Source organism: Poecile atricapillus, chromosome 26, assembly GCF_030490865.1.
Source record: "Poecile atricapillus isolate bPoeAtr1 chromosome 26, bPoeAtr1.hap1, whole genome shotgun sequence".
Classification (NCBI taxonomy): Eukaryota; Metazoa; Chordata; class Aves; order Passeriformes; family Paridae; genus Poecile; species Poecile atricapillus.
The window spans coordinates 4,994,066-5,009,689 of record NC_081274.1 but is presented as its reverse complement, the minus strand read 5'-3'; the positions used below and the strand labels follow the sequence as shown (position 1 = coordinate 5,009,689).

General features: G+C 51.6%; 1 pseudogene; it reads left to right on the top strand.

Moving 5' to 3' along the window:
* The window catches only part of LOC131588457 (zinc finger protein 729-like), a 298,116-nt pseudogene that overhangs the window by 70,676 nt on the left and 211,816 nt on the right, over positions 1-15,624 (top strand).

The following is a 15,624-nucleotide window of genomic DNA, read 5'->3' as shown; positions in this document are numbered from 1 at the left end:
AGAAGTACAGTCCTAAGTTTTGTTCCATACCCACCAATTCACTTTGCCTCCATTCTACTACTGGTTGCAGTGTTCCATACCCCTGGATCTGTTTCATTTTCAGAGCCTTCCCACTTAATGCACCAAGGGCTATCTGCCATAGATTGGAATTTCTGAAGCCCACTCATTGACCATGCACTGTCCCAAGCTTCAGCCCGATCTTTTCCTTCCTGTCCTTCACACTTCCACTTCGATACTGGAATCTTTTCTTCAATGACCTTGGCTATCTTTTCATAATACCATCCATAATTCCCTAATCCCCCATCCCAGCCTAGTTTTGGTTCATACTTTCCTCCATTTTCATGACAATCCCATATAGATGAATACTTTGGCTTCACAGCATTTTCAAACACTGTCTTATTTGGGTACTCGTAATCTATTTGCAATACACAACTCACATTTTCATTTTTATTCTTTTGTATTTCAGGTAATTTCAATGTTATAATTCCCCAATTTATTTGGTCTCCTGCTGCCTTTGGTATTGGCAGACAGGCAGTTATTTTGCTGCTGTTTTGCATGTTGGCAAAATCTTGAATTAATCTAATCATCCCATTTTCTGCCTGAATAGTATTAGAGACTTTTATCACTTGTGTTTCTGGCTGCACCCCCACATCCCTCTTCATTCTAAAATGAAGAGTTGTCAGCTGATCCTTTTGTATTTCACATCCCAAGGTAACATTGATTCCTACTGATGGCAGTGAAGGCCATAAAATAATCACCATTCCAGTCACCAGCAACCTAGACATTTGAAACAATCAAACGCGCTTTATCTGCAGCTTTGTTGTCCCCACAGTTTGTGCAGTCCACAGTGCAGGGGAAACCTTCTTCACTCTGGTGTAATGTATGCAGGGATCCAGTCCAGCTCCTTTGACTGCTGTCAAGGTAGTTAACAGTACCTGATAGGGTCCATTCCACCTTTCTTTTAATGGTTCTTCCTTCCAGCTTTTAACGTACACTTCATCTCCCGGGGGGATGTCATGAACTGGATTCTCAAGAGTCAGCGGCCTATTCCACACAAGGGTGCTCCAAAGTCGAGCTCGAGCTTTTCCAAGAGACAGAACATAATTCTACACCTCTTGCTTCCCTGTAACATGTACATTTGGATTAGGTTGAGTGGATTCATATGGTTTCCCATCCAATATCTCATAAGGATTGACTGACATCCCGCTTCCAGGCTTTATCTGAATCCTCAGCAGTGCTATTGGTAAAGCTTGTGGCTGCTGCAATTTAGCCTCTTGGCATATTTTGCTGGTTTGCCTCTTCAATGTCTGATTCATCCTCTCTACCTGTCCACTGGATTGGGGTCTCCATGGTGTATGGAGATGCCAAGCTATTCCCAGTAACCTACTCACCTCCCTCACTACTGTGGCTGTGAAATGTGGGTCCCTATCTGATGATATTCCTAGAGACATCCCAAATCTTGGAATGATTTCTTGCAGTAACCACTTGACTGTCTCCTTTGCTTGATTTGTGTGACAGGGAAGAGCTTCTGGCCATCCTGAAAATGTGTCAACCCCTACCAATAGGTATTTGTATCCTCGAGTTCTTGGTAATTCTACAAAATCTACTTGCCAATAATCTCCTGGTTTTCCCTAATTGTTCCTGTCATCTAGCCACTGGATTGTTCTTTAAGCAAATTTCACATTGTGACATTAATAATTTTGGATTGTTAACATCCATACTGAAATTAAATTTTGTTTTATCAATTTCATCAGTGCCTCTGCAATCCAATGACATTCATTATGTTTAATTTGTAGAACTTCTCTCATTATCAAGGGGGGTATCACTACTTGTCCCTGTGTAGTCACATACCACCCTTCTGAATTCTGTGCATTCAGTGAGCGTCCCAATTTCTCATCTTCTATTGAATATTTTGGTTCTGGGGATAAATTGAATTGAGATACATTAGTTTTTAAAGGTATCAATGGCACTGCAGTTTGCGCTTCTCGAGCAGCTTGTTGGGCTGTCCAGTCTGCTTTCCGATTTCCCTCATGCATTTTGGAGTTTCCTGATTGGTGAGCTTTGCAGTGCATGATTGCTACTTGCTCAGGCTTTTGTACTGCTTTTATTAATTGCAGGACTGCATCTTGATGATGTCGTTCTATTTGGGAACGGCTGGAAAGAACGACAGGACTCTCAAGGGAGTCAGAACAGGAGAGAATCTCTAGTTTATTGCTCTAGGCTTGTCTTATAGACCAGATCGTGGAAAATACAGAAAGGAAACTCTTATTGGTTAGTAAAGTACTACATTACCATCATTGGTCAGTGGGGCTCGCCACCCCCCTGATCCTCTCCTGCAAGGAAAACACGGGAACAGACAAACAGCACCTGCAGGCTGTTTTCTGTCTTTAAGGATTGTTTGGAATCCTCCCATGAAATTCCCAGGCTAGCTCTCAGGCAGGGCTGGCAGGCCATGGGCCTACAGCCTGCTCTAAATCTAGCCTCCACATGATGTTTAATGTGTGTGCCTTGAGAAGACAGCAGTCCTCTTTCTTTCCACAGTGCTCTGTGTACATGCACTACTCCAAAAGCATACTTTGAGCCAGTCCATACGTTTACCCTTTTCCCTTCACTTAATTCTAGTGTTCTGGTTAAGGACAACCAGTTCTGCCCTCTGGGCAGATGTATTTGGTGATAATGCTTTTGCCTCCACTATTGTACTGACTGTTGTTGCCTGGGGTTCCCAGAGCATCTTCCTCTCTGCCTCCTTCTCCTCCATTCATCTAATGCTTGGGCATGAGAAGTCTGGTTTGGGGGGAAAAACAAGGGGTGACCACCTAGGATTCAGGGTTCCTCCTGCCCAAGCCCATCTCTAGAAGTCATCAGGTGTCTTGTGTCCATGAAAATCTCCAAAGCATCAGGACTGAGAGGAAAAAATCCCTCCCTGAGGTTCCCCTTCTGAGGGGTCCCCACTTTGGTGTCCCAGGGCTTCCCCCTGTGCAGGCTCATCCCTTCTCCGGGCTGCCCCTTCTCCAGGCTCCCCTCCCTCCCGGCTCTCGGGGTCCCCCCTCTCCAGGCCCCCATTTCAGGCTCCGGGACTCCCGGGGCTCCCCCCTTTTTGCTGCTCCCCTCCCCCTGCCGGTACCGGGCATCTCAGGTCAGCTTTAGAGTCCTGCAAGACCCAAACATCGCTCTGCCCGGCCCGTGCCCAGAAAAAGGAACAGGGGTCCCCAAAGATCCTTCGAGTGAGCTCCAAATATCCCTTCCCCTTCAAACAAATCCTGCCAGGACGGCCCAAGACCTTCGGGGCGAGGTTCCCGTCCCCGGTGAGCTGCGGGATGCGGGGCCCGATGCTCCCGGCGCGAAGGGGCTGCAGATCCAGAGAGCGATGGACGCACGTGGGGCCTCCTCTGCTGCTCCTCTTGCAGTTCCTGCTCCTCCTCTACCCCTCCTCTTCCTCCCGCTCCTCCTCCTCCTCCTTCCCCTCCTCCTCCATCTCTCGGCTGCTGGCGAGGAGCTGTGGGGTGAGCGGAGCGGGGCCGGGAGGCGGTGGGAAAGGGCTGGGAGAGGGGGATGAGGGGAGCTGGGACAGGGGGAGAGGGGTTCTCAAGGAGGGGCTGCCAGTTAAGCCCAGGAGCCCCCAATGCCCTCCGTGTCCTGCCAGCCCCTGGCGGCGCTGTGGGGGCCGGGCCGTGCCCCAGTGCCGGCTCAGGGGGTGCTCCAGGCTGACGTGCTCCACCTGGCAGCTGGAGCTGAGCCCGCATTGCCGGGGGCGGTTTCCAGCAGCACCAGGAGCTGCTGGCTCCAGTCCCCGCTGGGGAGCACGGCAGTGGCCAGCACGTGGCCCGAGAGCTGCTGCTGGCCCTGGGAGCAGCTCAGCTGGATGTGGGCAGGGGAGAAATCCATCAGGGAGCAGAGCAGGCGGCCGGGGCCGGGCTGGGAGCTGGAGGGCACCAGCGAGATGGACACGCTGGGATGGGCAGGGGGCTTGGGGACCCCCCAATGCGGATCCTCCTCCCCACAAGCCGCAGGGTATCGCTCCAGGGATCGAGTGCTGCAGGACAGGGAACCATGTTTCTTTCATCCCAAGCCCACCTTTCCCTCTCCTCTCCCCCCTTTTTCATCGTTCCCCCGATCCACTAACCCCACCGAATTAAATTTGGGTTTCTCAGCACCGTCTCCTATTCTTTGTGAGTCCCAGCCCCTTCTTTTCCCCCACTCTTTTGCCCCTTCCCAATCATCCCACCAATCCCCAACCCCCTCCTCCTATGTGTTTAGATTTGGGGGTTCCAGGCCCCTCCTGCTCAGTCTGGGGTCCCCATCCTCCCTTTCACTCAATTTGGGGAGATCCTAGCAGATATTTCTGGAGGAATTCCTGAGTTACAGGATTTTTGGTGTGTGGGTTTGAAGGGGGACAGCTCTGTCTGGCATTTGTTTAACCCATGGTCTGCTGGGGAAGCACAAAAACGTTTCCTATTCCCATCCTTTCCTTGTTTGGACTGGTTCATGAGCTGCTTTCTTGTTTCCTTTGGTATCTGTTCTCATCTATTTGTCAACAGCAGTTTGAGTCATTTAATTTTCCACAAACTCTGCCTCCTTCTGCTGAAAGATAATGTGATCCCATCCCATGATGAAATGTTGTGTTCCTCATCTGAGTGGATTGGCTGGGGGGAAGGTCAGGAGCTGGAGCTGTCTGGTTGGTTATTATTTCAATGACATCCTGTAATCTAATTATGCCATTGAAATGAGAAATAGTTTCTCTGGTACCTGATATGAATTCATCAGGGTTCCCAGAGTCTGGTCCATGGTGTTGCAGGATTTGTTCTGGTGGCCGTTCATCTTTTCCCCATTTCTGGGTGCTCCCTTCAGCCAGGGCTGCATCAATTGTCGGCTTTTTTCTCATTAAATCATCACATACTTGGATTCCCAGCTGATTTCTCTGAACTTGTGGTAGCAAATAAACCCCAGTGGTCTCATACACCCTATATAACATAGACAGTGACAGCACATGTTGGAGTGGGGACAAGGATGATTCTCCCCCCCTTGTTTTAGTGAAGTTTTCACAACATTCCCCATCTTCTGTTTTCGTTTGCAGTTTAACCAATTTCTGCTGCAGAGTCAGATATCCTCACAATGGGCTGTGCCTTTAGCTGTGCAAATTCCATCTGTGCAAGCAGGCAGAGCTTGGGCTGAGGGGCAGAGAGAATCATTCCAATTCCTCCTGCAGGCAGGAAGCCCCTGGTCCACTGTGCAGGCTTTGGGCCATCAGTGTTAATTTGCATTTCTAAAGCTCTTCTCCTGGCTGCCTGGAACAAAGCTTCTCTTCCCCAGAGGCCATGGGAAGACTCACATTTGCCAGTGCCACAATATGGTTGTTTTTTGTTTTGGTTTATTTTTTTTACATTACTCTAATAAGTGTTTATGAGATAAAGGGTCACCTTTAATGCTCTTCTAGATTTTTCAGAAACAGTCTAAAAGTGAACATTCAAAAACCCATACAGAAATTTTGCCATCACTATGAGCCAGGCACAAACATTCCCAAAAAAATTTCAAGGCAATGAAATTTTTCCTACTTCTCTCTCGGCCTAAAAATTGATTCTCCCTGCCCTGGCCCAAACTGAACTGACAATATAAAATCAGGATTATTAAAAAAGAACAATCTAATGCTGTAATCCTTTCACTGAAACTTTGGAAAAATCAAAAACTCTCCCACAATGTCTTTAGTGTTAGAGAGTCAAGGCACAACGTGTTTCTGGCCAGGATGTGCAACAGAAATCATTAAATCCACACTTAGGCTGGGTGTGCAGAGAAAGTCATTCCATGACACGTGAGTTTGACTTGATTTTTTCTAAATTTATACAGTCTGACTCCATAGAAATCCTTTGGTTTAATGTTCATTGGTTTGAAGGTGGGGAGTTGTTTGGATTTGGTTTCCTGTTGCAGCCGGATTTCTGTGCCTGTGATGTGAATTAGGTGGGCACTCCTGGATTTCCTGCTCAGCCTTTTCCAGACCAAGTGTCTCCAGCTGTGCCTGGGGCAGTGTCTGGGGTGGATGTTGGTTGATGTTTGCTGCTGGGTGTTGATGTTTTGTTGATGGTCGTTATCTTGGTGGGAATCTTTTGGGCTATTCCCAGTCTGTTGAGATGTTAATTTAATCTCTGCTGAGTGGTGGAAAAGAAACATTAAAATTTCTTTCCCCAAGGCAAATGCAAACCTGGTGTGACCAGAGAAATAAGATTTGAAGCCATTTTCAAGTTGGTCTATTTTGCCAGCAGCTAATCCCAGGCAGGGCAGAGTGTGAGTGTAATTGAGAGGCAGAGTGGAATTGTCCCGGTGCCTTCCCCAGCAGCTGTGGCGAGGGCAGGCACAGAAAGGGCTGAAGCTGCAAGAGTGAGAGCAAGGATTGTCCCGCAGTGGCTGGAGATGGCAAAGGAGGGTGGCCAGGCCGAGGATTTGAGCAGAGGATCTGTGGGCAGGCCCAGAGGCTTCCCCCGCTGGGGAGCCCTGGCTGCTGCTGCGTTGCCTTCAGTGCAGGCTCAGGGGTGGCCTGTTTAATATTCCCTTCCAATTCAGATTTCTGAGTCTGGAAGAGCCATGGCTGGGGCATCAATCATTTTATTTTTTCATTTTGTTAAGTTTTGTTTTCTTTCTTGTGTCCACTCCATAACATTGAGGGTATCTGGGGCTAAAAAACTCATACAATGCTCAGGCTAGAGCAAAGAATCCTCAGTCCAGCTCCAGCAATTCCCTGTTAATTGTAAGAATTGTTCCAGCACCTTTTTAGTCCTAGGAAACATTATTTCTGGTATTCCCTGGACCCTCTCTGAGTCAATTCACCACAAGCCTTCAGTCAAAATAGGTCCCAAATATTTAAGCATTTTCTCCACCATTTGCCCTTTCTTTATTTTCAGATACTCAAAGCTGGTTTTTAGCCTGAAAATGAAGCCATTTCACAGAGGCTTCCTCTACCTCTTCTCCTTGTCCTCCTGACTGGATCAAGTCACCCACATCCTGCATTAAGCCAGTCCCTGGGGGTGAGGTCAATTCCTTTGATATTTCCTGCAAGGCTTGCCCCAATCAGGCCGGTGCTTCCGTGCATCCCTGCAGAAGGACCGTCCATGTCTTGAGCATTTTCCCTTCTACCTCTTGTTGCCAGCCCAAGGCAGAATTCTGTTTGCATCCTCTGGGAGTGGGCAGATCCCCAGAAAGCATCTTTTGCATCGAGTTGTGAATGGCAGCAGTGTGAGGAGGGCACCTGGTTCAGGATGGTGGAAGGATCTGAGAGTGTGGGGTGCCTCGGTTTCATCATCTCATTTCTTCTTCTTGGGTCCTGCAGCATTCTGTGGATTCCATTGGATTTCTTGTTTGGCAGGATAGGAGCATTCTAGGGAGCCATCCCTGGCTCCCCAAGCCGTGCCTTGAGCAGGACTCCCAGACAGGCTGTGAGCCCTTCCTTCCCTCCCTTGGAACAGGGGATTGCTTTTCGACACCTCTTGTCCTGGCTGCTTCAGGGAAATTTGGAGAGGCTCCATATCTAATTTTGCCAATTTCCCTGGGGCTGCCCACACTTCTGGGTTCACTTCAGCCTAGGCTCTGCCAGACATTTGACACAGAGGTAGAACAGAACCAGCCTCTGTATCACCTTTTGCAACATTAATTTGCATTCCCCATTTAGCCATCAAATCCCTTCCCAGTAAATTACAATCACAATTGTGAGCAAATAAAAATTCCTGCATTTCAAACCTATCCCCCCCATCTCCTAATAGTGGCTGAATCAAACACACCCACTCATCTTTCCCACTTAGTGCCTTAATTAAAATATTCCTTAACAATTTTCCCCCCTTAGGTGTAAGATTCCGAGTGGATGGAGAGGCCCCTGTGTCCATCAGGAAAGGTCTCCTCTGGATCCAGAGCCACCCTGGATGTTCCCAAGGGCTGCAGTGTGGTGGGTCCCTGGTGGAATGGGAGCTGTGAGACCGCTAAGAATCCGTGTCCATCAAGGGCTGGACTTGCTGGTGCTGAGGGTGCTCCTGTCTGTGCTTGCAGTGTCCTTGTGCCCTGCAGCTGGAAGGCTGATTCCTTGCCAGGGGCTGTTTGGGTGGGCTGTCCCCTGGCCAGGAGGGCAATGCCTGTGCCAGGTGCTTGTGGCCGAGGGTGTCCCCTGGGTGCTGGGGCCCCCTTGGGCCCTGGGCTTGATCCCTCAGGGGCTGTAGGAACTGTGCCATGGCCTTTGCCTTCAGCTTGGCCTTTTGCTCATCCCTTGCTGCATTCAGCTGCTGAGCCTTTGTGAGCAAGTGCTGCAGGGGCTTCTTGTGGCCCTGCTGCAGCCCCCCTCAGTGCCTGTGGGTGCTCATCGTGTGGCAGCTGCTGAGCTTTCTGCAAAATCCTTCCTTTCTCCAGGGACCCAGCACAAAATGCTTAAAAGTTCATCTGGATCCTTGCAGGTGTAATCCCCATTTCTGAGCTGTTCCTTCCTGGTGCTGGCTGTGCTGAGGCTCCCCTCCCCAGCCCGTATCCCAGAGCCGGTCCCTGTCCTGCCGCAGTGTCCAAAGGCGGCCCCCCCGGCGGGCAGGGCCGGCAGCTCCACGGGGCCGGGCAGCGGCCGGGGCGTCCCGCAGCCTCCTGGGGGCCGGGGGCCACTGCCGGCCCTGCCCGGGGGGTGCTGGGGTCAGGCAGCGCCCGGCGCTGAGCCCCGGCTGCCCCACAGCCCCGGCCCGGCCCCACAGCTCCCCACAGGCCCCCAGCCCGTGCTCCCGGTGCCGCAGCTCTGCGCCCGCTCCTGCCGCTCCCAGCTCAGAGAAACCCCCTGAAATCCTGACCTCCTTCTTTTCCTGTCCTGGAAAACTGGGATACAAAGGATCTGAGTCAGCTGGCAAATTCTGAGGATAAGACCCTTCTGAAAAACATCCCAATCCTCAGTATTTTTTTCTCTTCCTCCTCTTTTCCATCATCCTGTTTCTTACCCCATAGATTGCTCCTGCTGCTTCTTGCCTTAAGCACATTCCTGCACACTCCCCTTCAGCCAATCCCTTCCCAGCACACCAACACCATCCATCCCCTGTTGTCTAAATCCCTTCTGGACTTCCCTTATTGCCGCCCCCTGGGTGTCCATGTCCTTAATTCCCTCTGGGAGAATGTGCAAACGACCTCCACATGCTCCCAAGGGACCCTTGAGAGATATTTTGGGATCCTCATCTCTTTTGCTGGGACCCCATTCTGGCTTTCCCTTTTGTCCCCTCCCTGGGTGCCCTGCCATGTTTACTCCCCGAAGATCCCACTGGAGTCACTGCTGAGATTTTCAGTGCTCTCTCCCTGCCGACTCTTGAGAGCCCCCCTGATCCGTCCCTCGTCTGTCTCCTGCTCACTCTCGGGTACCCAATCAATCCCCGGTGCCGCCGCCAGCCGAGGGAGCCGATCCCCCAAACTGGGTGAGGCACCTTCAGCTGCACTCAGTGCCTGCCGGCCTGGACGGTGGAAGGAATTGCGGAGGAGCCCCAAGGTGTGTGGAAAAATTGACATCCCCAGAGGTTTCTGTCCACAAGGAAGAAAGAGGAGTCCTGTAAAAGTAATTTCATTCATAAAAAAGGGAGAGGCCATGGGACAATTTCCATGGTGTCTCTCCTGTTTTTGGCAGACACAGCCTCCTTTTCATCCTAATTTTCTTGGTCACATCTCCCTCTCCCTTTCCCCATTGGCTGAAGTACTGGAGAGGTACAGACTTTCCAATGCACCTCCTACATACCCCCTTGATATGCACCCCACTTTTGTATAGCTAATGATATTGATGGCTGCGTTAAGTCTTTGTTGTTCTTCTGGAAGTTGATGAATTTAGCAGGAGCTTGGCTGAGCAGCAGTCTGTGTCATCAATTAATAACATTTTGTGCAGCTGATGGCTCCTCCTGTCACTTCCTTATGTCCACGTCCCTGGCCCGATGTGCAGTGAGGTTGACGGGATCAGTTTGTAAAGAGCCTTTGTTGTTGTTCCTTTGCTGGGGTTCCCCCGTTTTGGGGCCATCCCCCCTGGAGCAGGGTGTCCCCCCTTGGTGCAGGCGCAGGGCTCAGGCAGGGCTGAGGCAATCAGAGCGCGCGGCGCTGATGACTCATCAGTGTCCAGGCAGAGCCGCAGCTGCCAGCGTTCCCCAGCTGGAGCCCAGCTGCGCCCCTCCCCCCCGGGCCTTGGAGCCCCCCTTGAGGGGAATTTGGGGAGGTGGGAGGGGGGAGCGCCAAGGCCGGGCCCCCCCGCGCTGTGGTGGCGGGAGCGGCTGCAGTGGGGAGCGAGTGCGGGCGGAAGCGGCCGAGAGCCCAGCGCTGCCCCAAGCCGAGCTGGCCCAGCTCCATCCGTGCCCCTGCGGTGGGATGCTGTGGGACTGGGGGGGAAGAGGGAGGCGGCAGTGGGTGCTGGGCCTGGGGGCAGGAGGAGAAGGGAAGGAGAAGCAGGGATGAAGACCAAAATTGTCAAAGGATGCACATGGGAGGACAAGGTGGGACTGTGCAGGAGAAGGAGAAATAGTAGGAGGAAGAGGAGTGTGAGGAAGAATAGGGCTACAGGAGGAGGAGGAGGAGCAGGAAGAGGAAGCAGGACAAGGTTCCACTCTCCCTGTATGTGCAGTCCCAGGAGTGTTGCCCTGGAGGTGACTGGGGAGGGGATCCATGATTCTGATGGGGCTGAATCTTGGTGTTTCTGAACTTCATTGAGCTAAATATTGGTGCTTTATTTTTTTGCAGGGGCTGAATCTTTCTATTCTGGAGGGGGTTTTGCCTGAATTTGGTGCTTGGGTAGTTTTTCATCATTGTTTTGATGTCTGGGCTGAATCTTGGTCCTTTACTTTGTTACAGACACAAGATGCCCAATGAATATCTGAGATGAACTTGGGCAAGGACGAAACCCCAGTCCAAGGCGCTCTCCTCTCCTTTTCCACCTAACCAGGAATTTTCATTCCCAAACTGTGTCCAGATGGAAGACGAAGAGGAAAAGCCCCAGAGATCCCGCACAAGGAGGGGCTGCAAACCCAGCCCAGGGAGCTGCGAGGAGGAAAGATCCCCCCAGTGCCAGGAACACGGCCAGAGATCCAGCCAGAGCTCAGAGCTGGGGAAGAAGCCCCACAAGTGCTTGGAATGTGGGAAGGGCTTCAGGTGGAGCTCTGAGCTGCTCCAGCACCAGAGGATCCACACTGGGGAAAAGCCCTACGAGTGTGGGGAATGTGGGAAGAGCTTCAGCCACAGCTCCAGCCTGTGCAAACACCAGATGATCCATACTGGGGTAAAGCCCTATGAGTGTGGAAAATGTGGAAAGAGCTTCGGAAGTATCTCTAACCTGATGACACACCAGGTGATCCACACAGGGGAACGGCCCTACACCTGCTTGGAATGTGGGAAGAGCTTTGGGCGGAGCTCTGACCTGAGAAAACACCAGCTCATCCACAGTGGGGAGAGGCCCTACGAGTGTCCTGAGTGTGGGAAGAGGTTTCGGACCAGCTCCAATGTCCTCCTACATGAGCGGATTCACACAGAGGAGAGGCCCTTCCGCTGCCCTGACTGCGGGAAGGGCTTCAACCGCAACGGTAACCTCACCGTCCACCGGCGCATCCACAGTGGGGAGAGGCCCTACGAGTGTCCCCAGTGTGGGAAGAGCTTCTCACAGAGCTCTGACTTGACCAAACACCAACGGAGGCACCAGTAAGGGAAGCCCTGCGAGTGCCCCGAGTGCGGGAAGAGCTTCGTGCGCTGCTCCAGCTCCATCCCCCATGGGAGGATCGGCGTTGGATGATCCCCAGTGACCCCCGTTGGGCAGAGCCCTGGTGATCCGTGGTCCTGGTGATCCGTGTTGGGAAGACACCTGGCTGGGAGGCTCCACATCTTCCTGGCTCCCTGTGGGCACCTGGATGAAAGCAGGGGAAAGAAAATCCAACAGGATACAGACCGACAGTGGGAATTGTTGACTTTAAATCCTTGAGAACCTTTTGCCTCAGGAGCTCTGTGGGCAGAGAAAAGGGGGTGACACCGGACTTGGGGGGCCAAGGGGAGCACACACCCTCTATGGGGGGGGAGGACACCACCCCCGGGACCCCCCCTCACCTTCCTGCACAGGCAGAAGCCGAGCCCCAGTGCCAGGAAGACGAAGCCCAATACGGAAACTCCAATCCCCCTCGGCATCTTGCTGTGGGCAGCGTTTCATGGCATCCCTGGGGGGTCTACAGAGGTCAGGACCCCCAAAACTTCTCACAGACACCCCAAGCCCCTCCAAGCACCCTCCCAGTCCCTCCCAGCCTATCCAGGACCCTCTGAAACCTCCTTTGGAGTCACTAATTTTAAAAAATCAGGTATTTTAGAAAAATTGGAGATCTTAGCTAGAGATCGGCCTTGCTGGAAGTAGTTAGAGTTAATGATTAAGTGAGAAGCAGGATTTGAGATAATGAATCTCGGACTTAGGTAAAAAATTACTTTTCATTGTATGTTTGTTCAGCTGTGCTTATAATGAGAAAAGAGAAACTGATAAACGGGTTCAGGAAGATCACAGACCTTACATCTGGAAACCCATTTAAACGTCACAAGGAAGGAAATTGGAATTGTACCAAATGTCATTTGTAATGTCAACCATTGTAAAGGTAGAAAGGTGAGAGTGAGGAAGAGCGGTTTTCCTTCATCTCTTGATGACCCCTCCTTGCCAAAATGACCCCCTCCTCAAATTAGGGAGCCCACCACGCAGGCATAATGACATTTTAAACTGATTACACTGCATTTTAATCCAAAGTGGGGAATGGGAAGTGTTTAGCATTATGCATATCTATTAATATTAATATGTATTAGTATTTTGGAATTTCAAGACTTTTGTAAATAAATAGACACTGGAATCTTTTGTCAACTTGCAGTGTGTATTAAGGAGTGACTCCCTCACTCACCCAGTGCTGTGATTAAACATCCACTTTGTAACTTTAAACTGTTGGAGAGGTTTTTTCTCCATTAACAGATTGATATTGAAACTGGATCAATTTTGCTAAATCACTCCCAGTCTCTTCCCAGCCTCCCCAGGACCCACCAGAGCCCCTCCTGTTCCTCTCAGGATCCCACAGCCCCCTTCCAATTTCCCCCCACTGCCCCAGGACCCCCAAACCCTCTCCCAGTCCCTTCCCAGCCCCACCAGGACTCATCAAGACTCCTCCCAGTCTCTTCCCAGCACAACCAACCTCATCCCAATCCCTGCTTTCCAATCCCCAATCTCCTTCCAGCTCCTCCAGGCTCACTCAAATCCCTCCCAGTGACTCCCAGCACCCCCAGACTCCCTCCCAGTGTCCCCCAGAACCCCCAGAAGCCCATCCCACCCTCCCCAACATCCTTCAAACCCCTTCCCAGCCATCCTAAGCACCTCAATCCCTTCCCCAGTTTAAACCAGTCTATCTCAAACTCCCTCCCAGTTCCTCCCAGCACACCCCAGTCCCCCTCTGGTCCCCCCAGTGCCTCCCCCGCTGCCCCCGGCGCTGTGGGGGCCGGGCCGTGCCCCAGTGCCGGCTCAGGGGGTGCTCCAGGCTGACGTGCTCCACCTGGCAGCTGGAGCTGAGCCCGCATTGCCGGGGGCGGTTTCCAGCAGCACCAGGAGCTGCTGGCTCCAGCTCAAGGGCACCAGCGAGATGGACATGCTGGAGGGCACTGGGTGAGAGTGGGGACACACTGGGATCATCTGGGTGTGACGTGGTGCCAAGGCCCCTCAGCTCTTCCTCAGCTCCATGCCGGGAGTGGGACACACCTCGGGAGCAGGATGACTCGAGGTGTGGCTTAGAGCAATGCTCTACAGCAATTAACAGCTGTCAGACACAGTGTGGAGGCAAGAATGGGGGGAAGGTATTTTTATGGGGGGGTTTTGGTATTGTATTTCAGTGAAAGCTTTAATCTCCCAAGGGTCCAGGAGCAGAAGACACAGAATACAAGTGTACAGCAATTTATATATGGGGAGGGTCCAGGGGTGGATACAAAACTTCAACCAGTGAGGGATATCCTGGGGAGGGGAATAGGACACATGGACCAATGGGGTGCTGTGGATTAGGGGATTTCCAAAGGGGACGTCCAAGCAGGGGGTTGGCATAAGGCAGGATTGACAGGGAACATTTGGGAACAAGGGGCAGGGTGGACAAGATTGATAGGGAAGGTGCTGGAAAAAGGGGTTGGGATACAATGATGGGCAGGGCAGGGGAGGAGATAACTTTGGGTTAAACCAACAAAGCAGGGGGGTAACAGAACAAACCACTTATACAAACAGCTTCAAACTTTAAACAAAAATACACCACAACATCTCCCCCTTTTCTGATTAAAAGGAAGAGCTGTGGTTTTGGGGGATCCATTCTCATTTTGGCCGGTCCCTGGCTCGGCTGCAGGGGGGTCCCAGGGTGTGAGGATGGAGGGTTTGGGAGGGTTCCAGTCCTGGATACAGGGGTGCACGGGGTCCTGCTGCAGTGGAATGGGAGTTCAGGGGGGTCCCTTCCTCTGTTCTGGGGTTCAAGGGGTCCCAGTGTCTGAAAATGGAGGTTCAGGGGGGTCCCGGTGCCCAGAAATGGGGGTTCAGGGAGGTTTCCATTCCCGAGAATGGGGGTTCAGGGGATTCCAGGTTCCAGATAAGGGGGTGCAGGGGTTTTTGGGGCTGGGGAAGGGGGTACCAGGGTTCCCAGTGCCCGAAAATGAACATTCAAGGGGGTCTCTGTGCCCGGGAAGAGGGTTTCACCCGGAAATGAAAGTGCAGGGGTTCCCCATTCCCAGTCTAATAAATGGAATTGATTCATGCTAACTAAATTGTAACTGTTATTAAAGTCATTATTAGAAACTATCAAGAATCAGTGTTATATAGCAGATGTACCCCTTTGCAGATGTTACATTTCAAAATTAAGGTGCAGGATGTAGTTTAGAAGATAAATGGTGTCTCAAGACCAAAATGGCCTTGAGATGGAACAAAATTATAATGAATCTAGGCACTGGGCCTAAAGATTAGAAAACAGAGGGCTAATTAGTAGACTAATGTTGAGGGTTAGGTGGGAATTTTTACCCATTATGTGCTGGGAAACCTAACTACCGGTACTTAAGGGTGCTCACAAAGGACAAAGAGTAGCCGGGCCCAGGGTGGTGGGGGAAGGGGGCAGAAAAAGGAGGGTGGGGACAGTTTTTAGCTGGCTTTTTCCTCAGCTTCGGGGAAGAAGGACGTTCGTGCGCTGGGTCGCGGAGCTGCTTCTTCTCCTTCTCCCCTCTTGGTTGGTGGCCTCGCACCCGCTGTCCTGCCAGGCATCGCCATGGAGCTGCTGATACACCTCATCCACCAGCCCAGGATCGCAGCTCGTCCCTGCTGTTCCAGCTGACTGTTTCCTCAGAGCCCTGCAGGAGCACCGGGACTGACTGCCCGAGGGGTTTGTGAAAACAAAGCCTCTCCTCCATCCCGTCTCAGCCGAGAAAGCTGTCCCGGGGTCCCTGGTTCTGTTTTCTTGTTATTGCTGTAGTTATTGTTTGTTTGTTTACCTGGTTATACTAGTAAAGAACTGTTATTCCTATCCCCAGATCTCTGCCTGAAAACCCCCTTAATTTCAAAATTATAATAATTCGGAGGGAGGGGGTCTACATTCTTTCATCCCAAGGGAGGCTCCTGCTCTCCCTAGCAGACACCTGTCTTCT